Source organism: Phyllobates terribilis, unplaced genomic scaffold (assembly GCF_046119375.1).
Source record: "Phyllobates terribilis strain yellow unplaced genomic scaffold, ASM4611937v1 Scaffold_721__1_contigs__length_756350, whole genome shotgun sequence".
Taxonomy (NCBI): domain Eukaryota; kingdom Metazoa; phylum Chordata; class Amphibia; order Anura; family Dendrobatidae; genus Phyllobates; species Phyllobates terribilis.
The window spans coordinates 360079-387716 of record NW_027363481.1 but is presented as its reverse complement, the minus strand read 5'-3'; the positions used below and the strand labels follow the sequence as shown (position 1 = coordinate 387716).

At 48.7% G+C, this 27638-nt stretch overlaps 1 pseudogene; it reads left to right on the top strand.

The window, feature by feature from the left end:
• LOC141236823 (uncharacterized) overlaps window positions 1-27638 on the top strand; it is an 88488-nt pseudogene that overhangs the window by 7291 nt on the left and 53559 nt on the right.

Sequence of the window (27638 nt, the reverse complement as noted above, 5' to 3'; positions counted from 1 at the left end):
TGGCTCTGCAGGCACCTTCTTGATTTTTCGGTCACTGCAGTGCAGTGATGTCCTGCTCTCTCTAGGACCGGTGACAGCTCTATTTTCCGCTGTCCAGGCTTGAAGTACTAGTAGTCGACTAGTGTCTTCTTGGAGGATAGTTGGCGTGTTCTCTCTGGTGTCTTCTCAATCTTTTATCGTAGAAGTTAATGTGTCAGAGGTGGAGTTGGGGCTGTGTTGTCTCAGGATCCATCCCCTGGGATATGACATCCATGCGCTTTCTTTTCCAAAAAATTATCTTCGGCTGAGAGAAATTATGACGTGGGTAATAGGGAGCTTTTGGCGATTAAATTGGTGTTCGAAGAATGGCAACATTGGTTGAAAGGGGCAGTCCATCCTATTACGGTTATCATGGACCATAAGAACCTGTCATTTCTTCAGTCTGCTAAATGTCTCAACCCTAGGCAAGCTAGATGGTCCCTGTTTTTTACTAGATTCAATTTTGTTGTCACTTTTTGTCCAGGGGTTAAAAACATCAAGGTTGATGCTTTGTCCCGGAGCTTCCCTGGTGGTGGTGACCATGAAAACCCTGCCCCAATTTTGCAGAAGGGGTTAGTCATTTCGGCGTTGTACCTTGACCTGTAGGGTGAGGTGTTGGATGCACAGGTGGACGCCCCTGCCTCCTGCCCTTCGGTGAGGTTATTTGTTCCATCTAATTTGCACCGTAAAGTAATTAAGGAACATCATAACTTGGTGCTTGCTGGTCATCAAGGTGGTAAGACAACTGCGGACCTCCTCTCTCATCATTTTTGGTGGCCGGGGTTGCATAAGGATGTGGGTGAGCAGGTGTCTGCTTGCACTATTTGTGAGCGTTCTAAAGTATCGCATACCCGGCTGCCTAGTCCTCTTCTTCCACTGCGTATTCCTAGTAGGCCATGGACATGTGGCTTTCTCAATCCCTGGGGGCCCGCTTCACCCGTGGGAAGTGTTTCATCCCAGCTGCTATACCATCTATCCCCCAGGGTCCACACAGCAGCGCTGATCATCTCTGACCAGGCACCACAGGTGGCGTCACATAAAGACTACTAATCCCCTGTAAATACTCCCTTCATCTGCTCGTCCAGGGCCACGGAGCTGGGCCACTGCCACCATGACCTCCCTGGAAGACAGCCACACGGTTACCGAGTACTCTAGGCCCTTACGGCCACTGCAACCACACTTGTCCATGGATTATATTACTGAACTACCGGTATCTGCAGGCAAGACTGTTGTTCTGGTGGTTCCCTCCGAATGCCACTTCTGAATGCCAAGACTCTTGCTCAGGTTTTTATTAATGAGATCGTGAAGCTTCACGGGGTTCCCTCCGATGTGGTGTCGGGTCGGGGGACCCAGTTTGTTTCTAAGCTTTGGAAAGCTTTCTGTTCTCGACTGAGGGTGCATCTGTCCTTTTATTCGGCCTTCCATCCTCAGTCGAATGGACAGACCGAGCGCATTAATCAGAATTTAGAGACTTACCTCAGGTGTTTTGTCTCTGAAAACCAGGAGGATTGCGCATCCTACTTACCGTTGGCCGAGTTTGCTATTAATAATCATCGTCAAGAATCTATCGGCAGGTCACCGTTCTTTGGTGCATACAGTTTCCATCCACAGTTTGGTACACAGTATGGGGGGGGACGTTTTGTTTCGTCGCTCTCTTCTTTGTGGCGGGGTCCAGACCTAAGTGTGAATGACTTTGTGTGGTTGTCTAACAGGAATATCAAGTTGAAGATTCCTTACTGGAAGCTGGGACCTAGATTTATTGGTCCCTATAAAATAATGGCCATCATTAACCCTGCAGTGTTTCGTCTTGAGCTACCTCTCCCCTGCCGCCACCGCCAATCATAGTTGATGGCAATTTGGAGTTCCAAATTTTGAGGATTGTTGATTCCCATCTCCTGCGTCGTTCCTACTTGGTGCACTGGAAGGGTTATGGTCCAGAGGAAAGGATGTGGTTTTCGGCGTCAGGAGGTCAATGCCCCTAGGCTGGTTCGTTCGTTTCATGCCTCTCATCCTGAGAAACCTGGTCCTGAGTGTCCGGAGGCTACTCGTAGAAGGGAGGATACTATCATGGGTGTCAGATAGAAGTGAAGTATGCCGGCACCACTTCCCAAATCTTGCCTGTTTAGTCAAAAAAACCTTTATGACTGTTTTCCTAGCTCTCGGCTATCCACATCAGGAGGTGCCATGTCTAAATAAGCAGTGCTAATCAAATGTCCAAGGAAGTATGAAAAAGACAGCACTCACCAATGGATGCCAATAAAAGATCCTTTTATTTCAGATCCAGCATACAGATGTTGCGGCTGGTTCAGGGGTGTGCACTCCTGAACCAACCTCATTGTCTGTATGCTGGATCTGAAATAAAAGGATCTTTTATTCGCATCCATTGGTGAGTGATGTCTTTTTCATACTTCCTTGGAAATTTGATTGTCACGGGTGTGTCAGGTGTGACAGACAATCAAATTGCGCTGCAGGCACCTTCTTGATCTATCTATCTCTGCAGTGCAGTGATATCCTGCTCTCTCTAGGACCTAGCAGTTACCTTCATCTTCTGTTGCTAATTGACACACCCTTGCTGGATGTTTAAATACCCTCAGTCTCTACAGAGAGTCACCGGTGATAGCTCTATTTTCCTCTGTCAAAGCTTAAAGTACTAGTAGTTGACTAGTGTTTTCTTGGTGTTCCCTTGGAGGATAGGTGTTCTCTCTGGTGTCTTCTCAAGCTAAGTGTATTCCCTTGTCTGTCTACCTGTTTGTCTTTAGCTGCAGTGGGGACTGACTAGTGCTCACCCCGTCCCCTCCCTATCTAGGGCCTATCGCTAGAGGCAGTCAGGGATAAGGTTTCCTGCTGAGCGATAGGTGCTGAACCTACTTAGGGACATTAGGGGAGTAAAGGTGTTGTCAGATCTGCCTAGGGGTCTCCACACCCCGTTGCCTAGTGTTTGGGCTTCCTCCCCCTCTTCCCGTCGTTGTGCACTTAGTCTTTCTCTCACCTTGCGTGACAATCATGCAGTGTATAGAGGAGCTGTGGAGACATCATACTTTATATAGTGGAGCTGTAGACCCATCATAATGTATATAGAGAAGCTGTGGGGACATCATACTGTGTATAGGGGAGTTGTGGGCCCACCATACTGTGTATATGGTAGCTGTGGGACTATCGTTCTGTTTATAGGAGAGTTATACAGTATATTGAGGGACTCAGAGGACATTATTAAATGTTAAGTAGACACTTAAGCATTATTGTTACAGGGGGACTCAGAGTATTGTGGCCATCAAAGGGGCAAAATATGGACACTGTTTTCTAAGGCATTTGCACAGGGCATTAAAATTTTCTAGGGTGCAATTTTGCCATCTAGAGAGCACAAAGGAGGCATTATTACTTTGTAAGGGGCACAGTTGTGGGCATTATGTGGACTGTAAGAATAGAACGGTTTTTGTACCAAACAACATGTTCAGTAATAGAGACACATATGGCACCAGTGGCTCAATATTGGGGTATCAGCAGGATGAAGAGTTTGTGCAGATTGGGATTAGATGGGGACGGGGCCTGAAATGTAAGGATTCAAATGTGTCTTTGTTGTGATCTCTGCAGATAAGTCCTGGCTGGAGAAGTTGTCATGTCGGTCTGGGCCAGATGGAAAAGATGGGAAAAGTGAAAGATTCCATCAGAAAGAACATCAGCTGCAAGTTACTATATATAACTGTACTGTAATCTCTTGTATGTTCTGCAGGACTGGTACAGTATCTAACACTATATGTCACCATATGGCAGTAATATCAGTGTTGTCTTTGTGTAGAGATTTATTTTCAGTAACACCATGGTTATCTGCTGATGTTCCCTTATACCCGCGATGAAGGAGCGCCAGCATAGTTGTAATCCAGTGACTGTCTGGCTGCAGTTTCTAACATCATGTCCGCTCTCTAGCTGAAACTCAACCTTTCCAAAACTGAACTTCTTCTGCTCCCGCCATCTACTCACCTCTCTAAATCTGACATCTCTCTCTCCCTGTGTGGCACCACAATAATGCCGAGCCAGCAGGCGCTGTCTGGGCGTTGTGTTTTGACACCAATCTCTCCTTCACCTTCCATATACAATCTCTTGCCCACTCTTGTCGTTTGCACCTGAAGAACATCTCTAGAATCCGCCCCTTTCTCACCTTGGAAACAACAAAAACCCTCACTGTTGCCCTGATCCACTCCTGCCTTGACTACTGTAACTCTCTATTAATTGGCCTCCCCCTCACTCGACTTTCCCCCCTCCAGTCCATCCTTAAAGCAGCAGCCAGGGTCATCTATTTGGCTAACCGTTACTCAGACTCCTCCGCTCTGTGCCAGTCATAGGACTGGCTACCCATGAATTATAGGATACAATTTAAATTGCTTGTTCTCACCCACAAAGCTCTCCACAGTGTGGCATCCCCCTACATCTCTTCCCTCATTTCTGTTTATCGGCCTACCCGTTCTCTACGCACCGCAAGCGACTTTCGACTAACATCTGCACTAATCCGTACCTCCCACTCCCTGCTTCAAGACTTCTCCCGAGCTGCACCTATTCTTTGGAATGCTCTACCCCAAGAAATTAGGATGAACCACAACTTACACAGTTTTAGGCGCTCCCTAAAAACACACCTGCTTAGGGCAGCCTATCACCTTCCCTAATCGAAGTCCTTTTATATTCTTATAGCCCATCCCTTATTTCTCTAAATATAACTCTCCACCGAACCAAAAAGCACTACAGATACTGGCTAGTGATGAGCTCATGCAGCCTTTATCTATCCCTCATCCCCTCAAGATGGCTGGACCATCCTTGTAAATAATCCATTGTACTTTGTGTCACCCCCACCTCATTGTAGATTGTAAGCTCTTACGAGCAGGGTCGTCATTAATTTTGCTGTAATTATTGTATTATATTTAGCTATGTTACTTATGACTGTTGTATGTGAACCTGTGAATTGTTAAGCGCTGCGGAATATGTTGGCGCTATATAAATAAAGATTATTATCTATCTATATAATTGTCTTATCCCGTCTGTCTGTCTTTCTGTCTGTCTGTCTGTCCTGGAAATCCCGGGTCGCTGATTGGTCCGGCCGTGGCCAATCAGCGACGCGGCATTTCAGAAAAAGGTGGCAGCCGTTAGCGGCTCATGTGAGGCACGGAGGTCAGTGGCGATGCAGCAGGGAGATGCAGCCGGCTGCTCGCAGCGTAAGTCCCCCACCGCAGGCGCCGCTGACCTACATGCGGCTATCGTCGGAAGATCAGCGGCTACAGCCGCTTATCTCCACAGGACAAGTGTGACGCCCCTCCACTCCTCTCCCCTCCCTTCCTTTCCCCTCCTCTCCCCTCCCCTCTCCTCTCCTCCCGTCCCTCCCCCCGCTCGATCAGGACCCCGGCGTCATACTTACCCCTCCCCTTCCCTCCTCTCCCCTCCCCTCTCCTCTCCTCCCGTCCCTCCCCCCGCTCGATCAGGACCCTGGCACCCGGCGTCATACTTACCCCTCCCCGTGCCTGCGCAACAGCTCCTGTGTCTTCCGCTGATGCTCTGTGACGTTTCAGGTCAGAGGGCGCGGTGACGTCTTTACACCGCGCTCTCTCCTGACCGATCACAGCGCACAGCGTGAAGATGCCGGCTACGCTGGAGTCCGGAGCAGCAGCTGAGAAGTGAGGTGAGTATTGGATTTTTTTTTCTTTGTATGTGGCCATAGGGGACCTGCATGGGGCACTATATGGGGGATGGGACATCCTGCATGGGGTATTATATAGGGGGGATGTGACAGCCTGCATGTTGCATTATATGGGGGGACAGGTGACATCCTACATGGGGCATTATATGGGGGGAGAGGTGACATCCTACATGGGGCATTATATGGGGGGAGACGTGACATCCTACATGGGGCATTATATGGGGGAGAGGTGACATCCTACATGGGACATTATATGGGGGAGAGGTGACATCCTCCATGGGCCATTATATGCTGGGAGAGGTGACATCTTACATGGGGCATTATATGGGGGGAGAGGTGTCATCCTACATGGGGCATTATATGGGGGGAGAGGTGACATCCTGCATGGGGTATTATATAGGGGGGATGTGACAGCCTGCATGGGCCATTATATGGGGGGAGAGGTGACATCCTGCATGGGGCATTATATGGAGGGAGAGGTGAAATCCTATTTGGGGCATTATATGGGGGGAGAGGTGACATCCTGCATGGGGCATTATATGGGGGGAGAGGTGACATCCTACATGGGGCATTATATGGGGGGAGTGGTGACATCCTACATGGGGCATTATATGGGGGAGAGGTGACATCCTGCATGGGCCATTATATGGGGGGAGAGGTGACATCCTACATGGGGCATTATATGGGGGAGAGGTGACATCCTGCATGGGCCATTATATGCTGGGAGAGGTGACATCCTACATGGTGCATTATATGGGGGGAGAGGTGACATCCTACATGGGGCATTATATGGGGGGAGAGGTGACATCCTGCATGGGGTATTATATAGGGGGGATGTGACAGCCTGCATGGGGCATTATATGGGGGGAGAGGTGACATCCTGCATGGGGCATTATATGGGGGGAGAGGTGACATCCTACTTGGGGCATTATATGGGGGGAGAGGTGACATCCTGCATGGGGCATTATATGGGGGGAGAGGTGACATCCTACATGGGACATTATATGGGGAGAGAGGTGACATCCTATATGGGGCATTATATGGGGGAGAGGTGACATCCTGCATGGGCCATTATATGGGGGGCGAGGTGACATCCCACATGGGGCATTATATGGGGGAGAGGTGACATCCTGCATGGGGTATTATATAGGGGGGATGTGACATCCTGCATGGGGTATTATATGCATGGGGTATTATATACGGGGGATGTGACTTCCTGCATGGGGCATTATAAAGGAGGGTCGGGAGACATATGCTGGAATACCCGATGCTTTAGAATCGGGCCACCATCTAGTTATTTATATTATTATAATCAGGGTTACCTGGTTAGGGGCCCACTCAGATGTTTTGCCCCCCTGAGCTGAACCCCTACCTACGTCTCTGGTTTCTTTTCCTTTCAGTGCAGATCAGACACAATGATGAAAATTCCAATCTCACAGTTATAAATTACACATTTATAACCCAAAATATGAATGCAGACAAAAAATGATTTATCTATACAAACAGGTTACTAATATATACAGATCATTACATTCATACTAATATAGTTGGGAAAACAAACCCGTGTACAAAAAGATCATGCTGTACATTTAAAGGGGACCTGTCGCATGCCATGGATATGTAATTCTTTTAACCTGGTGTAAATGCCACTGTTCTTCTGAATCTGGTGTTGCTTTTCGTTTTTGACTGCACCACTCCGTTCTATCTTTTCCCTGTATGTTAATTAAGTCTTTAACACCAATTGGGCGTGGTTGTCAATTCATCTATTTGGGACAATGCCCAGTTTACTAAGACCAGACTTATATACAAGAAAGAGATGACCTTATCTCAGGAAGGGAGAGGCGCAGAAAGAAAAGAAAAAAAACGCCAGGTTCAGGAGAAAGTGACATTTACACCATTTAAAGAAATTACATATTTATGCAATTGTCAGGTCGTCTTTAAAGACCAATTCCTGTCATTGGTCGACCACTAATCAAGCAATAAAGTCTAATTAAAACACTTCCTCCTATGGATAAAAATATAGGTAATATAATACGTTCCCCCATGACTAGAATGGCTCTTTGATAGATACAGCGGGTGAAATAAGTATTGAACACGTCACCAATTTTCTAAGTAAATATATTTCTAAAGGTGCTATTGACATGAAATTCACCAGATGTCGGTAACAACTCATCCAATCCACACAGGCAAAGAAATCACCATAGATGTTCATAAATTATGTGTAATAATGAGAAATGACACAGAGAAAAAATATTGAACACGCTTACTGAAATTGAATTAATTTTTATGAAAAAACCTTTGTTGGTGATGACAGCTTCAAGACGCCTCCTGTATGGAGAAACCAGTCACAGGCATTGCTCAGGTGTGATTTTGTCTCATTCCTTCACACAAGCACTCTTCACATCCTGAAGGTCTCAAGGGCTCCTTCTATGAATTCTGAGCTTTAGTTCCTTCCATAAATTTTCTGTTGGATTCAGGTCAGAGGATTGGCTGAGCCATTCTAGCAGCTTTATTTTCTTTTTCTAAAACCAATTGACAGTTTCCTTGGCTGTGTGTTTGGGATCATTGTCTTGCTCAACTGTGCACCCTTGTTTCACCCTTATCATCCTGGTAGATGGCAGCAGTTTTTATGCAGAATGTTTCAGTACATTTGTCCATTCATCCTTCCTTCAATCATATGAAGTTTGCAAGTGCTGTATGCTGAAAAACAGCCCCACACCATGATGTTCCCACCTCCAAACTTCACTGTTAGTATGGTGTTTGGGGTGATATGCAGTGCAATTTGGCCTCCAAACATGGTGTGTATTATGGCATCCAAACAGTTCAACTTTGGTCTCATCTAACCAGAACATTCTCCCAGTATTTCACACGTTTGTCTAAATGTTTAAATGTTGTTGAGCAAACTTTAAAACGTGCTTGTACATGCTTTTGGAGTCTTGCGTGGTGAGTGTGCATTGTGCTGTGGAGGTTGAGTGCATTACTTATTGTTTTCTTTGAAACCATTGTATCTGCTGATTCCAGGTCTTTCTGTAGCTCTCCACAGGTGGTCCTTGGCTCCTGGACAACTCTTTGGATAATTCTTTTCACTCCTCTGTCTGAAATCTTGTGAGGAGCACCTGGTCGTGACCAGTTTATGGTGAAATTATGTTCTTTCCACTTCCAGATTATGTCCCCAACAGTTCTCACTGGAGCGTTCAGTATTCTAAATATTCTTCTGTAACCAATGCCATCAGTATGTTTTCCAACAATAAGGTTGCGAAGGTCTTGAGACAGCTCACTGGTTTTACCCATCATGAGATGTTTCTTGTGTGGCACCTTGGTAATGAGACACCTTTTTATAGGGCATCAGTTGAACCAGCTGATATTATTTGTCACTAAGTAGCAGGATTGCTTTCTAATTACTGATAGATCTCAGCTGGTGTCATGACTTTCCATGGCTTTTTGCTCCTCTCTTTCTTTATGTGTTCAATACTTTTTTCTCTGTGTCATTTCTCATTATTACTCATAACTTAATTTATGGACATCTATGGTTTGATTTGTTTGCCTGTGTGGATTGGATGGGTTGTTACCGTCATTTGGTGAGAATTTCATGTCAATAGCACCTTTAGAAATATATTTACTTAGAAATTTGGTGACGTGTTCAATACTTATTTCACCCGCTGTATAATATCAGTGGTCTTACTCATCATCTTCTTCAAATTTCCATCAATAGGTGCTTCTCCTTTGGATGTAATACCAGATGTTTCCAAAAAGAAAGGCATTCAACATTCTTATACTGTATCTCAAGATAAGAATGTTTGTTTCTTTTTGTCTGTTTTAATAGAATTTCAGAATTTTGACTCACTGTGCGTTATTTTTAGTGTTGAGCGAGCATGCTCGACACTGCTCGGTACTCACCCGAGCATCACACTACTCGGGATGTTCGGCGAGCACCGAGCATTTCCGGGTTACTCGGGCGGGAGCTCGGGTCTCCGCCCTGCATGTTTGGCGCTCTTTACAGAGCCAATGAACATACAGGGATTGCCAGCTAGTCACTGTAATGCCGCAACCATGTTGTTTGTGGGCATTACAGTGATTGGCTGGCCGCACAGCGTCACCTTGAGTATTTAAAACCGGGCGCCGCCATCTTGGACACAGTCGCTCCGGATTAGACAGTGTACGGACAGCGCTGCTGAGCTATGGAGAGATTTATCCTGCGAAATAGTTAGTGTAGGGTCTGTAAAGCCTGCCAGATCAAACAAACAGTCCTTCTCAGGACTAATATCCATCCCAGATATCAGGCAGACAGGCAGGCTGTATAGGAGACGCAGTGGGGTTATACCAGCAAACGCTGCATTACAGTCCTGTGTGCTCCTGTTTCTGAAATTGCTGGACTTAGCTCCAGGTCTCAGAGCTAAATCCTTTTTTTTTTCATCTAAATCCTCTTTTTTTTCCTCCTTCACACTTATTAACCTATTGGTGTCCCCCCCCAAAAAAAAAAGTGTGTCTCTGATTTTTCAGACACAAATATATCTGATGAAAAGAGTCTGGTATAGGCCACAGAAACAGAAGTGTGGTTTTGCAGTTCCACGGGTGAAATTTCTGTATTATCCAGTTTTGTGCCTTTTGTATCTAAAAAAAAACAGTTTGAGTGTGTCGCTCACTGTTCAGCCGCAAATATATATATATTTTAAAAAGTCTGGTATACACCAGTAAATTATAACTGTGGTTTTGCTGTTCCACAGTAAAAAATCTCTATTATCCTGCTTTTGGCATTTTTTGCCGTAAAAAATAAATAATAATTTTATAATAATTTTTATTTATATAGCGCCAACATATTCCGCAGCACTTTACAATTAAGCGGGGACATGTACAAACAATAAATTCAATACAAGGTGAGACAGTTTAACAGTTACATCAGGAGTGAGGTCCCTGCTCGCAAGCTTACATTCTACACGGAAATGGGGGGACACAATAGGAGGAAAGTGCTTGTTATTTCAGGTCAGGCAATAGGATTTTTACAGGATGAAAATGGAGAAATGGTAAGAGAGGATGTTGAGAAGGCCGAACTTTTTAATTCCTATTTTGCATCTGTTTTCTCTCAGAAAGAAAATGTAACATCAACTGATCTTCACTGTCCTTTAAAGGAATAGAGGAATCCAAGTTATCTGTAAACAGAAAGATTGTGAGGGAATATTTAGCTAACATAAATGAGTTCAAGTCTCCAGGTCCAGATGAATTACACCCCAGAGTACTGAAGGAGATCGTAGAAGAAATTTTAGAACCAATCTCCATAATCTTTGAAAATTCTTGGAGAACAGGAGAAGTCCCAGAAGACTGGAGAAGAGCAAATGTTGTTCCTATCTTCAAAAAGGGGAAGAAGGTGGACCCAGGGAACTATAGGCCGGTGAGTCTGACTTCTATACCAGGAAAGATCTTTGAACAAATTATTAAACAACATGTATGTAAGTACATGGATAAGAATGAAGTGATTAACCAGAGTCAGCATGGGTTTGTAACTAACAAGTCATGTCAGACTAACTTAATTTCCTTCTATGACAGAATCACTGACTGGGTGGATCAGGGAAATGCTGTAGATATAGTATATCTTGACTTCAGCAAAGCATTTGACAAAGTATCTCACACCATCCTTATTGAAAAAATGACCAAGTATGCAATGGACCAGGCAACTGTTAGGTGGATTCATAACTGGCTTAGTGATCGGACTCAAAGGGTGGTTGTAAATGGCTTCACATCCAGCTGGATGAATGTCTCAAGTGGGGTACCACAGGGCTCCGTCCTGGGACCTGTATTGTTCAACATCTTTATCAATGATTTAGATGAAGGAATTGAGGGTAAACTGATTAAATTTGCTGATGACACAAAGCTAGGAGGGATAGCTAATACTAGAGAAGAGAGAGAGAGGATTCAAAAAGACCTAAATAAACTGGAACAATGGGCAGCAACCAACAGAATGGTTTTTAACAGGGAAAAATGCAAAGTACTACATCTGGGCAATAAAAATGAAAAAAGCATATACAGAATGGGAGGAATAGAGCTAAGCAACAGTACATGTGAAAAAGACTTAGGTATACTAATAGATCATAGACTGAACATGAGTCAACAGTGTGATGCAGCAGCAAAAAAGGCAAATACAATTCTGGGATGTATTAACAGAAGCATATGTGGCACCCCAGTGGTCTGGTTTTCCACAGTAATGTAATGTTATGTCTGAGAGCAGGTGGGAGGTCCTTTGGTCAGGGATCCTGTGCATGCCACACCTCCTGCCCAGTCTTGGGAGGGGAAGGACTTCCCCTGTATAAACCCTGGGCTGAGGCAGGGTTAGTCAGTCAAGGAGAGTAGAGACAAGAAACAGTTACAGGAAGAACCAGCAGGAGCTCTGTGGGAGCAGTGTTACAAGGAGTCAGGGGCTGGCAGCTGCAGAGCTCGCCCTGACTGAGAAGCTTTCTTACCGGACCCGGCGTCCGAGGCTGTGGGGACTAACTCTTACCCAGCAGCAGAAGCCGACCGGCAGGGGATTTCAGGTCCTCAGGCCCAGAAACCCGAAGGCACGGTCACACGTGTGGGACCAGCACCTCCATCGTGGAGCGGAAGCCATTAGAAGGCCCCGAGTCACCGGCCATACGGGTGAGCACCACACGGTACACTCAGGGACGTGGGCTACTTATATCCGCTTCTAGCAAGGTAGCCAGAAGAGTGCAGTCAGTTTGGGAGGCCTACAACTCCGCCTGGCCAGGGGAGATCCCATCTGCTCAAGGACTGACCAGGCCCCGTTCACTAGCAAGTACTCCGGGAGGGTCTATCGTTGTTACCAGTAAAGACCCTGAATTACACCGCACCGTCTCTGAGTGGTTCCTGCTACCCCCATCTTCCATCTGCTGCCCTGAGGCCATACCCCTCCCGTTGGGGGTTATACCATCTACGCTGCACCATCCATCCACCGGCCTCAGCGGACTGTCCTGCAGCGGCAGCTCCATAGCTGCATTCAACGGGTGGCGTAGTCGTCCTACATCTACCGCTGTTACATCGCCGCTCAGTTTGACTCCCTGGGCACGGACCGGGTCACCGCCACGAGACTACAACCCTCAAGAGATCCGGCTCCGGGTAAGCTCCCGCGTGCGCAACGCAGAGCGACACAGGCCCAGGGGCGCGTCAACTTTGGCGTAGTCGGCAGGATTTCGTGCCCGCAACCACCGGGTACTGCGTGCCTGAAAAAGAGACTTTTCAAACTTACCTGTGGTGAAGATTCCCGCCATCCGGCGCCATCTTCAGCCTTCTTCCTGCCATCGGTGAAGTTTCCCGCCATCCGGCGCCATCTTCTGCCTTCTTCCCGCCATCCGTGGAGTTTTCCCGCCATTGGACGCCATCTTGAGGACGCCGCGCGGGAAGAAGAGGGGCGTGGACTCCGAAAGCGCGCGAGAACTAAAGCCCCGCCTCACGTCCGGACGTTGCGTAAGGTCCTGGAAGGAGCCCAGCAGACGCCGACGTCACAGGAGCGCGACGGAAGGTCCTCAACCCTGACGATCCACTGCGGAGCCGCGGCCTACGGAACAGGATCATCGCAAGGTAGGCCACGGTCCACTAGGGGGGAGGAAGATGTCGGATACGGAGGAGAGCTTCACTGCCTCAACCCCCGCCAGCGCTACCGCTGCTGCAGTTATGCCCTTCACCATGCCCTATATCCCGGGAGCAGCTTGGCTACCCCAGTACTCAGGGGAGTCACATACCCTGCATGACTTTAGAGAAAAGCTGGATAGCCTCTTCCAGGTGTACCCCCTCACAGAAGAGCAAAAAGTGAGCATCCTGGTGGCCCAACTAACCGGGGCAGCCAAAAGGGAAGTAAAATCCTGGCCACCTGGGAGGAAGACTGTCGCAGGGATACTAACCCGGCTGAAGGACACCTTTGATACCCGCACCTCAGCCGAGATTAAGCTTAGATTCTACGGGTGCAAGCAGCGAGCGCATGAGAGTATAAGGGACTATGCACTAAACCTACAAGAGGCCCTGAGAGCCATTAAGCAGACCGACCCTGATGGAGTGGGAAACGAGGACAGGCTGTTGACCGAACAGTTTATAGAGGGACTGTATTGTAATACCCACCGAACCCAGTTGCGGGCAATGACCTTACAGGATCCCCATCTGGGCTTTGCACAGTTCAAGGACAGAGCCATCCGGGTGCTCCGAGAACCGGCACCGGGTGGCGTTGTGACCCACAAGCGCCCTGCTATCACTTACCACCAGGAGGCGGCGCCCTTGTCGGCAGGGCCTGTGGGAGCTGATGCGCAGGCTTTGGACAATGACCCGGCTCCAGACCTACACCATCAGGTCCAAGAGCTAGCTAAGAGCGTTGCTGCGCTAACCCGAACTGTGCAGTCTTTACAGGCTTCCACCCCAGGGAAGATCCAGCTGGCATCCGGACCGGAGGACATCCCGTGGCGTCGACCAAGGAGGACCCCACCGGCCAGAGGAAGACCCAGTGACCGATACAGCGAGGACGGACGACCCATCTGCCGCCGCTGCAATCAACCTGGACATATCGCAAGGTACTGTTCTTTAAACGGGCACAACCTGGGGTAGAGGGCCAACCCCCAGGAAAAAGATCACCAGGCCCATCGAACTGGCGCGACAGATATGTGGGAGGACGTCCAGTCTTGCCTGTGGTACTGGATGGCATTCCCATGAGTGCCCTACTGGACACCGGGTCACAGGTCACCACCATCCCGTACGTGCTCTTTAAGCAGTACTGGAATGACTCGGATATTACCCGCTACCCTGACGACGACTTGAGTATCATCGCCAGCAATGGCCTGCCCGTACCACAGATCGGATTTAAAGAGGTGACCATCAAAATCGGTAGAGTCGAACTGGCAGCACAGGGACTGATCATTGTAGATATTGACAAACATGAGAGTCACCCAAAAATAACTCTAGGAACTAATGTAATTGAAAATTGTCTTGCAGAGGTGATTTTCCTTTTACAGCAGGTTGCCAAGAACGCCAGCTCCGGCGAGCAGCGGGTGCTCCAGAAAGAGATCCGGGCACTGATGCGACGGCAACAGGTGGAACTCTCCGGCGGTGAGATTGGTAGCGTAAGAATGTGTGACCCTTTTCCTATTGCCATGCCCCCAAAAAGTGAAATGATGATTTGGTGCCGGGCAGCTATTGGTCTGAGAGGTAGAGATTACCAGGCAATGGTAGAACCAGTTTACTCAGACAGTAGGCCCACCATCTTGACAGCACGGGGGGTGGTTAATGTACGCCATGGGAGGGTGCCCGTTCGCATAATCAATATCGGGAAGAGGGAAGTGTACCTGCCCCGGTATGCCACGCTAGCCAAATTATATACCATTAACCAAAATGCTATACAATCTGTGGAACCCTTGCCTCCATCTCATCCGGAGGAAGGTAACGGCTCTAAGAAAACAAAGGAGGACTGGTGTCAGCAAATACATTTGGGTACTGACTCCACTCCCTCACATCAGAAACAGGGAGTCTATCGGGTGGTTCAAGAGTACGAGAGAGTGTTTAGTAAACACCCGTTAGACTTCGGGCGAGTCAAGGGGGTAGAACACCACATCCCCACGGGAGACCATCCTCCCATAAAAGAGAGGTATCGACCCGTACCCCCTGCACACTACCAACACGCCAAGGGGATGCTTAGAGACATGAAGGAGGCTGGGGTGATCAGGGATAGCTGTAGCCCCTGGGCAGCTCCACTAGTTTTAGTCAGAAAAAAAGACAACACCATGAGGATGTGTGTAGATTACCGGAAAATCAACCGTATCACACACAAGGATGCGTACCCCTTACCAAGGATAGAGGAGTCATTGGCTGCTTTAAGATCTGCTAACTTCTTCTCTACCTTGGATCTCACTAGCGGGTACTGGCAGGTTCCTGTAGCAGAGGCGGACCGGGAGAAGACCGCATTCACCACCCCGATGGGACTTAGCGAGTTCACCTGCATGCCGTTCGGACTCTGCAACGCACCGGGAACCTTCCAACGACTAATGGAGTGTTGTCTGGGCCACAGAAACTTCGAGACGGTCCTGTTGTACCTGGACGATGTCATCGTATATTCCAAGACGTATGAGGACCACCTGAAACACCTGGCGGAAGTGTTCGAAGCTCTGGCAAGTTACGGCCTAAAGGTGAAACCCTCCAAGTGTCACCTCCTGAAACCAAAGGTGCAGTACCTGGGACACGTGGTGAGCGCTGACGGAGTGGCTCCCGACCCTGATAAGATCACCGCAATTAAGGAATGGCCAAGCCCCTCCAGCGTAAAAGAAGTGCGGCAGTTCCTCGGGTTGGTAGGCTACTACCGAAGGTTTATTCCCGGTTTCACCAAAAAGGCAGCACCTATGCAGGACCTCCTGATAGGCCAGTCCCGGAAGGCCAAGAACCAGAAGCCGCCCTTCAAATGGGAGGAGCTGGAAGAAGAGTCCTTCCGCCAGCTGAAGATGGCCCTCACGGGGGACGAAATCCTGGCGTACCCGGATTATAGCCAGCCCTTTATCCTCTACACCGACGCCAGTAACATCGGGCTAGGAGCCGTACTGTCCCAGATCCAGCAGGGGAAGGAACAAGTAATTGCCTACGCCAGCCGAAAACTGCGACCCACCGAAAGGAACCCCGAGAATTACAGCTCATTTAAGTTAGAGTTCCTGGCCGTAGTATGGGCAGTCACCGAGCGCTTTAAGCATTACCTCGCTTCTTCCCGGTTCACCGTGTACACGGATAACAACCCGTTGACACACCTGGACACGGCAAGACTCGGTGCCCTGGAGCAGAGGTGGATGGCCCGTCTGTCCAACTACGAGTTCACAATCAAATACCGGGCAGGACGCTCCAATACCAACGCGGACGCCCTGTCCAGGATGCCCAACCTGCCGGACGGAGGAGAAGATCCGGAGGGACTGGAAGAAGTTGAACTCCCTGCATTCCACCGTCATGGGACTATCCAGTATTCCCACCGGGTAAGGAGTAAGCAGGCTGCTACGTTGAACCCCTTACCCCACTACAACTGGGCGGAAACGCAAGACAGCGACCCTGCCGTCCGACTGGTGAAGGAGATGCTGACTCGGCCGGAGGCTCGCCTTGAACCAGACGCTCCGGAGGAAGCCAAACAACTATGGGCAGAGAAGAGTCGACTGTTCCTTTACAAAGGGAAGTTGTGCCGCAGAATGGTTAACTCCCGGACGCATGAATTACTCTGGCAAGTAGTGGTGCCACGAAGAGACGCAGCCATGGTGATGGAGGCATACCACGACGGAGCTGGACACTTCGGGTGGAAGAAGCTGGAGTTCCTGCTGCGCGAGCGGTTCCACTGGGTAGGCATGAGGGGAACCATCGAGAAGTGGTGCAGAGACTGTGGCCCGTGCAACCTGAGAAGGAAGGACCGTGCCAGCCAGAAGACTCCCCTGCAGTCCATCGTCACCCGGCAACCGTTGGAACTGGTAGCCTTGGATCATGTAAAACTGACCCCAAGCAGAAGTGGCTACGTCTACGCGTTAACCATCGTGGATCATTACTCCCGGTTTCTGGTTGTCGTCCCCGTCAAGGACTTAACGGCTCAAACAGCAGCTAGAGCCTTCCAGCAGCACTTTTGCCGTCCACACGGGTACCCGGACCAAGTGCTGACGGACCAGGGACCTGCCTTTGAAGCGGAGGTCTTCCAGGAATTCTGCAATCTGTATGGCTGCCGGAAGATAAGGACGACACCCTACCATCCGCAAACTAATGGACTTTGTGAGAAAATGAACCAGGTGGTAATGGATCTTCTAAAAACGATGCCCCTGGAAGAACGCAGTCTGTGGCCTGAGAAGTTGCCCGATCTGGTGGACCTATACAACCACATCCCGGTAGGTTCCACCAACTGTACCCCGGCTTACCTAATGAGGGCAAGACCTGGTAAGTTACCTGTTGACCTGGAAATGGGAGTCCTGACACCCGAGGACACTTCACCAGAAACAGACTGGGACACAGAGAGGCAGCAGCAGTACCGGAAAGTACAGGAGAGCGTGGAGCGAAGTCTCTGTCAGGCTAGGGAAAGACAAGAGAAAACTTACAACCAGTATGCTCCCGCTGTTCCCCTGGTACCCGGAGAGCAGGTCTTGAAGAGGAAGAGACGGCTCCACAAGTTGGATGACCAGTGGGAGAAGGACCCGTACACCGTACTGCCCTCAAGCCACGAGAACCCGAAGGTTTGTACCATCAGTAAAGACGGAGGGGAAACCACAGCCATTGTATCCCGGGACCACCTGAAGAAGTGTCCCGAACAACTGAGGAACCCTGAAGAGGAACAAGAAGACCATCGACCCGTAGAGGAAAGGGAAGATATGGTTAGTACTGTGCTCGGGGACTTCCCTCGGTCTTGGACTCAAGTCAATGGTGCAGTTGTGGTACCCGTACTCACCTTCCTCCAACCAGCATCCCAAGCACCTACGGAGCAACAGGTAGAGCTGGAAGAACAGCCGGTCCAGGAGGCAGAAGACTCCACACAAGCAGAACAGGAGGATCAACCCTCTGCTTATAGTGAGCCTGCCGTACCCCTAGTGAGACAAAGAGCCGGTAGACAGCTGCCCAGTTTACCCTTGACAGCTCCTACACCCTGTAGTTCAGGGCCAGACAGTCAGCTCCGTAGGTCCACTAGGGCCACTAGAGGCCAGTTACCCGCACGCTGGAGGATTTGAAGTGTATAAATTGTTTTATTTATGTTTATCTGTGTATTGTTGCTTGTGTATAATTTTGTGTTTCCAGTTATTTTTAGGAATCCTTGGTGGATTTACCGGGAATCCTTGTACATAGTTGGAGTGTAACCCAGGATGGACTAGAGACTGTTAAGGACTCGGGGCAGGACAGACCCCTACCTGGTTACGTCTCCCTGTTTTGGTGAAATGGACACCTTGCTTTCTTCAAAGACTACACCCGGTTACGGACATGCCGTGACCACCTTTATGTGTTTCTTCTTATTGTACTATTATTGTTGTTATATCTTGTTATGTTTTTTTTCTAAAATATGTTTAGTCCCGGAGTACTAAATTTCACTAGGGGGGAATGTGGCACCCCAGGGGTCTGGTTTTCCACAGTAATGTAATGTTATGTCTGAGAGCAGGTGGGAGGTCCTTTGGTCAGGGATCCTGTGCATGCCACACCTCCTGCCCAGTCTTGGGAGGGGAAGGACTTCCCCTGTATAAACCCTGGGCTGAGGCAGGGTTAGTCAGTCAAGGAGAGTAGAGACAAGAAACAGTCACAGGAAGAACCAGCAGGAGCTCTGTGGGAGCAGTGTTACAAGGAGTCAGGGGCTGGCAGCTGCAGAGCTCGCCCTGACTGAGAAGCTTTCTTACCGGACCCGGCGTCCGAGGCTGTGGGGACTAACTCTTACCCAGCAGCAGAAGCCGACCGGCAGGGGATTTCAGGTCCTCAGGCCCAGAAACCCGAAGGCACGGTCACACGTGTGGGACCAGCACCTCCATCGTGGAGCGGAAGCCATTAGAAGGCCCCGAGTCACCGGCCATACGGGTGAGCACCACACGGTACACTCAGGGACGTGGGCTACTTATATCCGCTTCTAGCAAGGTAGCCAGAAGAGTGCAGTCAGTTTGGGAGGCCTACAACTCCGCCTGGCCAGGGGAGATCCCATCTGCTCAAGGACTGACCAGGCCCCGTTCACTAGCAAGTACTCCGGGAGGGTCTATCGTTGTTACCAGTAAAGACCCTGAATTACACCGCACCGTCTCTGAGTGGTTCCTGCTACCCCCATCATCCATCTGCTGCCCTGAGGCCATACCCCTCCCGTTGGGGGTTATACCATCTACGCTGCACCATCCATCCACCGGCCTCAGCGGACTGTCCTGCAGCGGCAGCTCCATAGCTGCATTCAACGGGTGGCGTAGTCGTCCTACATCTACCGCTGTTACATCGCCGCTCAGTTTGACTCCCTGGGCACGGACCGGGTCACCGCCACGAGACTACAACCCTCAAGAGATCCGGCTCCGGGTAAGCTCCCGCGTGCGCAACGCAGCGCGACACAGGCCCAGGGGCGCGTCACATACAGTCTAGATCACGTGAAGTCATTATCGGTCTTTACTCCTCTTTGGTCAGACCTCATCTGGAATACTGTGTACAGTTTTGGGCACCACATTTTAAAAAAGACGTAGACAAACTGGAGCAAGTTCAGAGAAGAGCGACCAGAATGGTGACTGGTCTGCAAACCATGTCCTATGAGAAACGGTTGCAGGATTTGGGAATGTTTAGCTTGCAAAAAAGAAGACTGAGAGGAGACTTAATAGCTGTCTACAAATATGTCAAGGGCTGTCACATTGTAGAAGGATCATCTTTATTCTCATTTGCACAAGGAAAGACTAGAAGCAATGGGATGAAACTAAATGGGAGGAGACACAGATTAGATATTAGAAAAAACTTTTTGACAGGGTGATTAATGAGTGGAACAGGCTGCCACGAGAGGTGGTGAGTTCCCCTTCAATGGACGTCTTCAAACAGAGGCTGGACAGACATCTGTCTGAGATGATCTAGTGAATCCTGCTTTGAGCAGGGGGTTGGACCAGATGACCCAGGAGGTCCCTTCCAACTCTACCATTCTATGATTCTATGATTCTATGAATTATAATAAGTCGGGATTATCATATAAAGCTGTATGATCCGGTCATCAGCCTGTATGTTAAAGTGCAATACTCAATTACCGAGTGCAGTTATCGTGTGCATGGAGGGTGTAGAAACAGATGAACAGTAGGGGGCAGATTCTGAGTAGTATTTAGGAGGGAACAGGGGAAAGTTAGTTTACTGGGTATTTGAGATGGTAGGCTTGTTTAAAGAGATGGGTTTTTAAAGTGCGCTTGAAGACATCGGGGCTAGGCATCAATCGGATCGTCTGGGGTAGAGCATTCCAGAGAACTGGCGCAGCACGAGAGTAGTCTTGGAGACGGAGGTGCGAGGTTCGGATTATGGGGGATGTTAGCCTTAGGTCATTTGTGGAATGGAGGGCACGTGTAGGATGATAGACTGAGATGAGAGAGGAGATATAAGGTGGTGCAGAACTGTGGAGAGCTTTGTGGGTGAGAGCAATGAGTTTATATTGGACCCTGTAGCGAATGGGTAACCAGTGTAATGACTGGCACAAGGTGGAGGCATCGGTGAAGCGGCTGGACAGAAATACGACCCTGGCTGCCGCATTCAGGACAGATTGGAGAGGGGAAATTTTGGTAAGAGGGAGACCGATCAGAAGAGAGTTGCAGTAGTCCAGACGAGAGTGAATAAGAGTGACAGTAAGTGTTTTAGCAGTTTCCAAAGTGAGAAAAGATCGGATTCTGGAGATGTTTTTAAGATGCAGGTGACAAGAGCGAGTGAGTGATCGGATATAGGGAGTAAAGGAAAGGTTAGTGTCGAATATGACCCCAAGGCAGCGGGCGTGCTGCTTGGGAGTTATGGTTGACCCCTCCAAGGTAATTTCGATGTTAGGTAGAATTCGGTTAGTAGATGGGGGAAACACAAGAAGTTCAGTTTTGGAGAGATTCAGTTTGAGGTAGAGGGAGGACATGATGCTAGACACATCAGACAAACAATCCTTGGTATTTTGTATTAGGGTAGGGGTGATGTCAGGGGAAGAAGTGTATAGTTGGGTGTCGTCAGCATAGAGATGATACTGGAACCCAAATCTGCTGATTGTTTGTCCAATAGGGGCAGTGTATAGAGAGAAGAGGAGGGGGCCTAGGACTGAGCCCTGCGGAACCCCGATAGTAAGGGGATGAGGAGGGGAAGAGGAGCCGGCAAAAGATACAGTGAAGGAGCGGTCAGAGAGGTAGGAGGAGAACCAGGAGAGAACGGTTTCCTTGAGGCCTATAGAGCGGAGCATAGTGAGGAGGAGCTGGTGATCCACAGTGTCAAATGCTGCAGAGAGATCCAGGAGAATCAGCAGGGAGCAGTGACCTTTGGATTTGGCTGTTAGTAGATCGTTAGAGACTTTAGTGAGGGCAGTTTCAGTGGAGTGTAAGGAGCGGAAACCAGATTGTAGAGGGTCAAGGAGAGAGTTATCTGAGAGATAGCGGATTAGACGGGAGTTGACCAAGCCTTCCAGGAGTTTAGAGATGAAAGGAAGATTAGAGACAGGTCTGTAGTTAGCAGTGCAGTTCTGGTCCAGGGATGGCTTTTTAAGTAAAGGGGTTATGATGGCGTGTTTAAATGAGGAGGGAAAGATACCTGGCGAAAGAGAGAGGTTAAATATTTTAGTCAGGTGAGTGGTGACCACCGGTGAGAGGGACTGCAGGAGATGTGAATGAATGGGGTCACTGTTGCAGGTTGTAGGCCGAGAAGAAGCGAGGAGCTGGGTAACTTCTTCTTCTGTGACCGGCTCAAAGATGGCTAGTGAGCTTGAAGTGCGGTAGGGAAGGGGATCTAGGCACTGAGGAGATTGGGCTGAGATGTCCTGATGGATGTGGTTGATTTTTTCCAAGAAATAAGTGGCCAGATCCTCCCCGCTGAGGTTGGTGGTGGGGGCCTGTGCTTTAGGTTTCAGGAGGGAGTTTAAGGTTTCGAAAAGTCGTTTTGGATTGTTGGACATTGAAGTGATGAGGGTGGTGAAGTAGGATTGTTTGGCCAGATGAAGGGCAGAGTTATAGGTTTTGAGCATGAATTTATAGTGGATGAAGTCCTCTGCTAAAAGAGATTTTCTCCACTGACGCTCAGCACACCTTGAGCAACTTTGAAGAAAACGTGTTTGCATAGTGTGCCAGGGCTGCCGTTGTCTGTGTTGGATCTTTCTGCGAGTAGAAGGAGCTGCTTCATCTAGGGCGCTCTTCAGTGTATTATTGTAGTGTGACAATGCTAAGTCTGGACAGGAGAAGGAGGAGATCGGGGCTAAAGATGTGTGGAGCTTGTCCATAAGCTGCTGGGTATTAATGGTACGTGTATTCCTATAAGTGTGGTAAGTGGGGGTGTCCCGGGTGAGTAGACAATTCTTAACAGAGAAGGAAAGAAGGTTGTGGTCCAAGAGCGGGAGAGGGGAGTTGGTAAAGTCATCCAGCAAGCAGAGACTGGAAAAAAACAGGTCCAGAGTGTTCCCGTCTTCATGGGTAGGAGAATTAGTAAACTGTGAGAGATGGAATGAAGAGGTTAGAGAAAGTAGATGAGAGGCAGATTGGGAGAGGGGATCATCGATGGGGATGTTAAAGTCGCCCATGATGAGGGTGGGGATGTCACAGGATAGAAAGTGAGGAAGCCAGGTGGCAAAGTGATCCAAGAACTGGCGGGGGGAGCCTGGAGGGCGATACACGACTGCCACTCGCAGGGAGAAAGGTTTAAAGAGTCTGATGGTGTGGACTTCAAAGGAAGGAAACATAAGTGAGGGAACCGGGGGGGTGACCTGGAAAGCACATTGTGAGGAAAGGAGCAGACCAACACCTCCACCCTGTCTGTTGTCAGGTCTGGCGGTATGTGAAAATTTCAGCGCACCAAACGAGAGAGCAGCAGCAGTGGTGGTGTCTGGCTGCTGAATCCAGGTTTCTGTGATAGCCAGAAGGTTAAGAGAATTAGAGAGGAAAAAATCATGGATGTAAGTTAGTTTGTTACACACAGACCGTGCGTTCCAGAGAGCGCAATGGAAATTGATAGGAGAGGGCATGCACTGAACGTTAATAAGATTAGCAGGGTTTCTATATGCAGCTGGAGGAGAGTGGTGTATGCTAGTGGAGGGAGGCCCAGGGTTGGGGGAGATGTCGCCTGCGACTAGTAAAAGGAGAAAGAAGAGAATGAGCAGGTGGTCTAATGATTTGTATGAACGTTTTGAGTGCTGTATGGAGGTAGAGGATGGTTTGCAGTGGGTGAGGAATGTCAATAGAGCCTCAGAGTTATACATGGGAGAGGGGAGAAGGGAGGGGCTGATATAGAGAGAGTGCACAGAATGTGTTGAAGGGTGGGTGAGTTGTGAGAAATAAATAATAGTGTCTCCTGATTGTTCAGACACAAATATATCTGTTGAAAATAGTCTGGTATACACCAGTAAATTATAACTGTGGTTTTGCTGTTCCGCGGTAAAAAAATCTCTATTATCCTGCTTTTGGCATTTTTTGCCGAAAAAAATAAATAATAGTGTCTCCTGATTGTTCAGACACAAATATATCTGTTGAAAATATTCTGGTATACACCAGTAAATTTTAACTGTGGTTTTACTGTTCCACGGTAAAAAATCTCTATTATCCTGCTTTTGGCATTTTTTGCCGTAAAAAATAAATAATAGTGTCTCCTGGTTGTTCAGACACAAATATATCTGTTGAAAATAGTCTGGTGTAGGCTCGAGAAATTCAAGTGTGGTTTTGCAGTTCCACGGGTCAAATCTCTGTATTATCCTGCTTTTCGCAATTTTTGTCCATAAAAAATAAATAATACTGTCTCCTGATTGTTCAGACACAAATATATCTGTTGAAAATAGTCTGGTGTAGGCCCGAGAAATACAAGTGTGGTTTTGCAGTTCCACGGTTCAAACCTCTGTATTTTCCACTATTGGGCCATTTGTATCTAAAAAAAACAGTTTGAGTGTGTCGCTCACTGTTTAGCCACAAATATATATATATTTAAAAAAGTCTGGTATACACCAGTAAATTATAACTGTGGTTTTGCTGTTCCACGGTAAAAAATCTCTATTATCCTGCTTTTAGCATTTTTTGCCGTAAAAAATAAATAGTGTCTCCTGATTGTTCAGACACAAATATATCTGTTGAAAATAGTCTGGTGTAGGCCCGAGAAATACAAGTGTGGTTTTGCAGTTCCACGGTTCAAACCTCTGTATTATCCACTTTTGGGCCATTTGTATCTAAAAAAAACAGTTTGAGTGTGTCGCTCACTGTTCAGCCGCAAATATATATATTTAAAAAAGTCTCGTCTACATACACCAGTAAATTATAACTGTGGTTTTGCTGTTCCACGGTTAAGAAATCTCTATTATTCAGCTTTTGGTATTTTTTCCGTAAAGAAAAACAGTAATATTTTCTCCCTGATTGTTCAGATTGTTTAAAAGAGTCGGGTGTAGGCCAGAGAAATAGAACTGTGGTTTTCCTCTTCCACGGTTCTAATCTACTTTTTGCTACCCTTTTTCCATTGATAGTGCGAGTGTAAGCTATTTTACTTACTTTACAATGGGCAAGGTGCGTGGCAAGGGACGTGGAAGTGGACGTTCTGGTGATGGTGCGTGCTCCCACTTCTTGTTCTGTGCTTCCCTATGAATTCGGTCAACACCAGTATTGCGAACTGATCAGTGTGAACAGGTTATTAATTGGATAGCAGATAATACTTCCAGTTACCTGGGCACCACCACCTCCGGCCTGTCTTCCACACGGTTGACTCTTAGTAGCCGTGAGTCTCGACCGCATACTCCTCCTCACCCTGATGCTCCTTCCTCCCACCATGCCGAGTGTCGTCAGACAGCAACTGATCCCACACTTGGACATTCTGAAGAGCTGTTCACTGGTCAATTTCCAGATTTGTGCCCCTCGCCTGCTCCACTTGAAGTGGTGGAAGAGGAGATCCCATGTAGCGATGCACAAATATTTGAACAGCCACGGCCACAGGAAGTCGACGCTGGCAATTTGTCAAAAGAGGTGGACGATGACGAGACACAATTGCCAGGAAGTGAGGAGGAGGATCGTGGTGCGCAAGTGGAAGAGGAGGAGGTGGTGGATGATCTAGTAACTGACCCAACGTGGCAGGAGGACATGCAGAGTGAGGCCAGCAGCACACAGGGGGAGGGAGGCAGAGTACCCCAACAGGCAGGAAGAAGCAGTGTGGTGGCCGCAGACAGAAGGCGGCCAACCGCTCCCCGTAACACCAACACGAGGGACGTTGCCAGTACAAGCGGTAGGTCTTCCAGAGTCTGGAATTTTTTTAAAGACTCTGCTGATAACCCCAAAAAGGCCATTTGTACCACCTGCCATGCCAGCATCAGCAGGGGTGACAAAGCTACCAGCCTGACCACCACCAGCATGATCAGGCACATGGCAGCAAAGCACCTGACTTTGTAAGGGCGAACCCCAGGGTCCACAACCAGTGTCAGCGGGTGTCACCACTGCTTCTTCCGCTGTTGTGCGGGCAATAGAACCCCCTGTTGCGTGTGCAAGGCAATCCCCTGTCTATACTGCATGCAAAGATGCCCCCTCCTCTCAGTCTTCACTTGTTATGGCAGTTTCTCAAGAAACAGCATCAACGTCCACGTCCACGTCCCACCTCAGCGTTCAATTGTCCATATCCCAGACCTTTGAACGAAAGTGGAAATTCTCAGCTAACGCCCCACAGGCCACAGTCCTAAATTCGCACATTTCACGACTACTTGCATTGGAAATGCTGCCTTTTAGACTGGTGGAGACGGAATCCTTCCGCAACCTTATGGCGGTGGTCGGTACTTGGTCCCCAGCCGACACTATTTTGCCAGGTGTGCCATCCCCGCACTACACAAGCACGTGTCCCAAAACATCTGCCGTACCCTCAACAACGCAGTTACTGGGAGAGTCCACCTGACAATGGAAACGTGGACAAGTGCTTGTGGCCAGGGACGGTACATCTCCCTGACGGCACACTGGGTAAACATAGTGGAAGCCGGGACCGAGTCGGACCTTGGGACGGAACACATCCTCCCCACACTGAGGATTGCGAGCCCTATGTCAGTCAGAGTTGCCCTCACAGTGTACAGATGCTGCGCATCATCCTCCTCCTCCTCCTCATGTTCAGCCTCCATCTCAGATATCAACACATCAGTTACAAGCTGGAAGCACTGCAGTACTGCCTCTGCCAAGCGGCAACAGGCTGTGCTGAAACTCATAAGCTTAGGTGAGAAACCTCACACTGCTTGTGAGTTGTGGACAGCTGTGAAAGAGCAGGCAGATCTGTGGCTGAGACCGCTGAACCTACATCCAGGCATGGTCGTGTGTGACAATGGCCGTAAAATGGTGGCGGCTCTGAGGCGAGGCGAGATCACACACATACCATGCCTGGCTCATGTGCTTAAACTCGTGGTTCAGCGGTTTCTTAAATCGTACCCCGAGTTGCCAGATCTGCTCGTCAAAGTACGCCGCCTGTCAGCTCACTTTCGCGAGTCGGCTACAGCTTCTGCCGCCCTTGCTGTGTTGCAGCAGCGTTTGCAGCTTCCGTCACACCGACTGGTGTGTGATGTCCCCACACGTTGGAACTCTACCCTCCACATGTTGCAAAGGATTTGTGAGCAGAAGAGAGCAGTTGTGGAGTACCAGCTGCAACAAGGCCGTCGATATTCAGGTCAGACTCCACACATAAGACCTCAGGAGTGGACCTGGATGTCTGACATCTGTACCATCTTGACAAACTTTGAGGAGTCCACCCAGATGGTGAGTGGCGATGATGCCATCATTAGCGTCAGCATTCCACTTGTCTGTCATTTGCAACGCTCTCTGCAGAGAATTAAAGAGGAGGCATTGCAGCCAGAGTATGATGAGATGGATCAAGAAGCCATAGCAGTCGATTACTCACAGCCCAGCCTCATCTCATCCCAACGTACATTGGGGGACAATGAGGGAGAGGAGGAGGAGTAGGAAGAAGAACAGGAGCTTGTGTCATGCGCTGTAGACGGTGGTACCTGTACAACTGTCATACCATCGGTTCAGCGTGGGTGGCCTGAGGACAGAGGGGAGGAGGAGGAGAGCATGGTCAGTCGTCATCTTGGTGAGGACACGGAAGTCTTGCCCGTTACCTGTCTGGCACGCATGGCTGACTTTATGTTACACTGCCTTAACCGTGACCCTCGCGTTGTCAAAATGTTGGGTGACAGTCATTACTGGTTGGTGACACTTTTAGACCCCCGCTACAAGTAGAACTTTCACGCTCTTATTCCTGAGGTGGAGAGGTCTACAAAAATGGGGCAGTACCAGAAGGCCCTTGCTGCAGAACTGTTAAAAAAGTTCCCATCTGA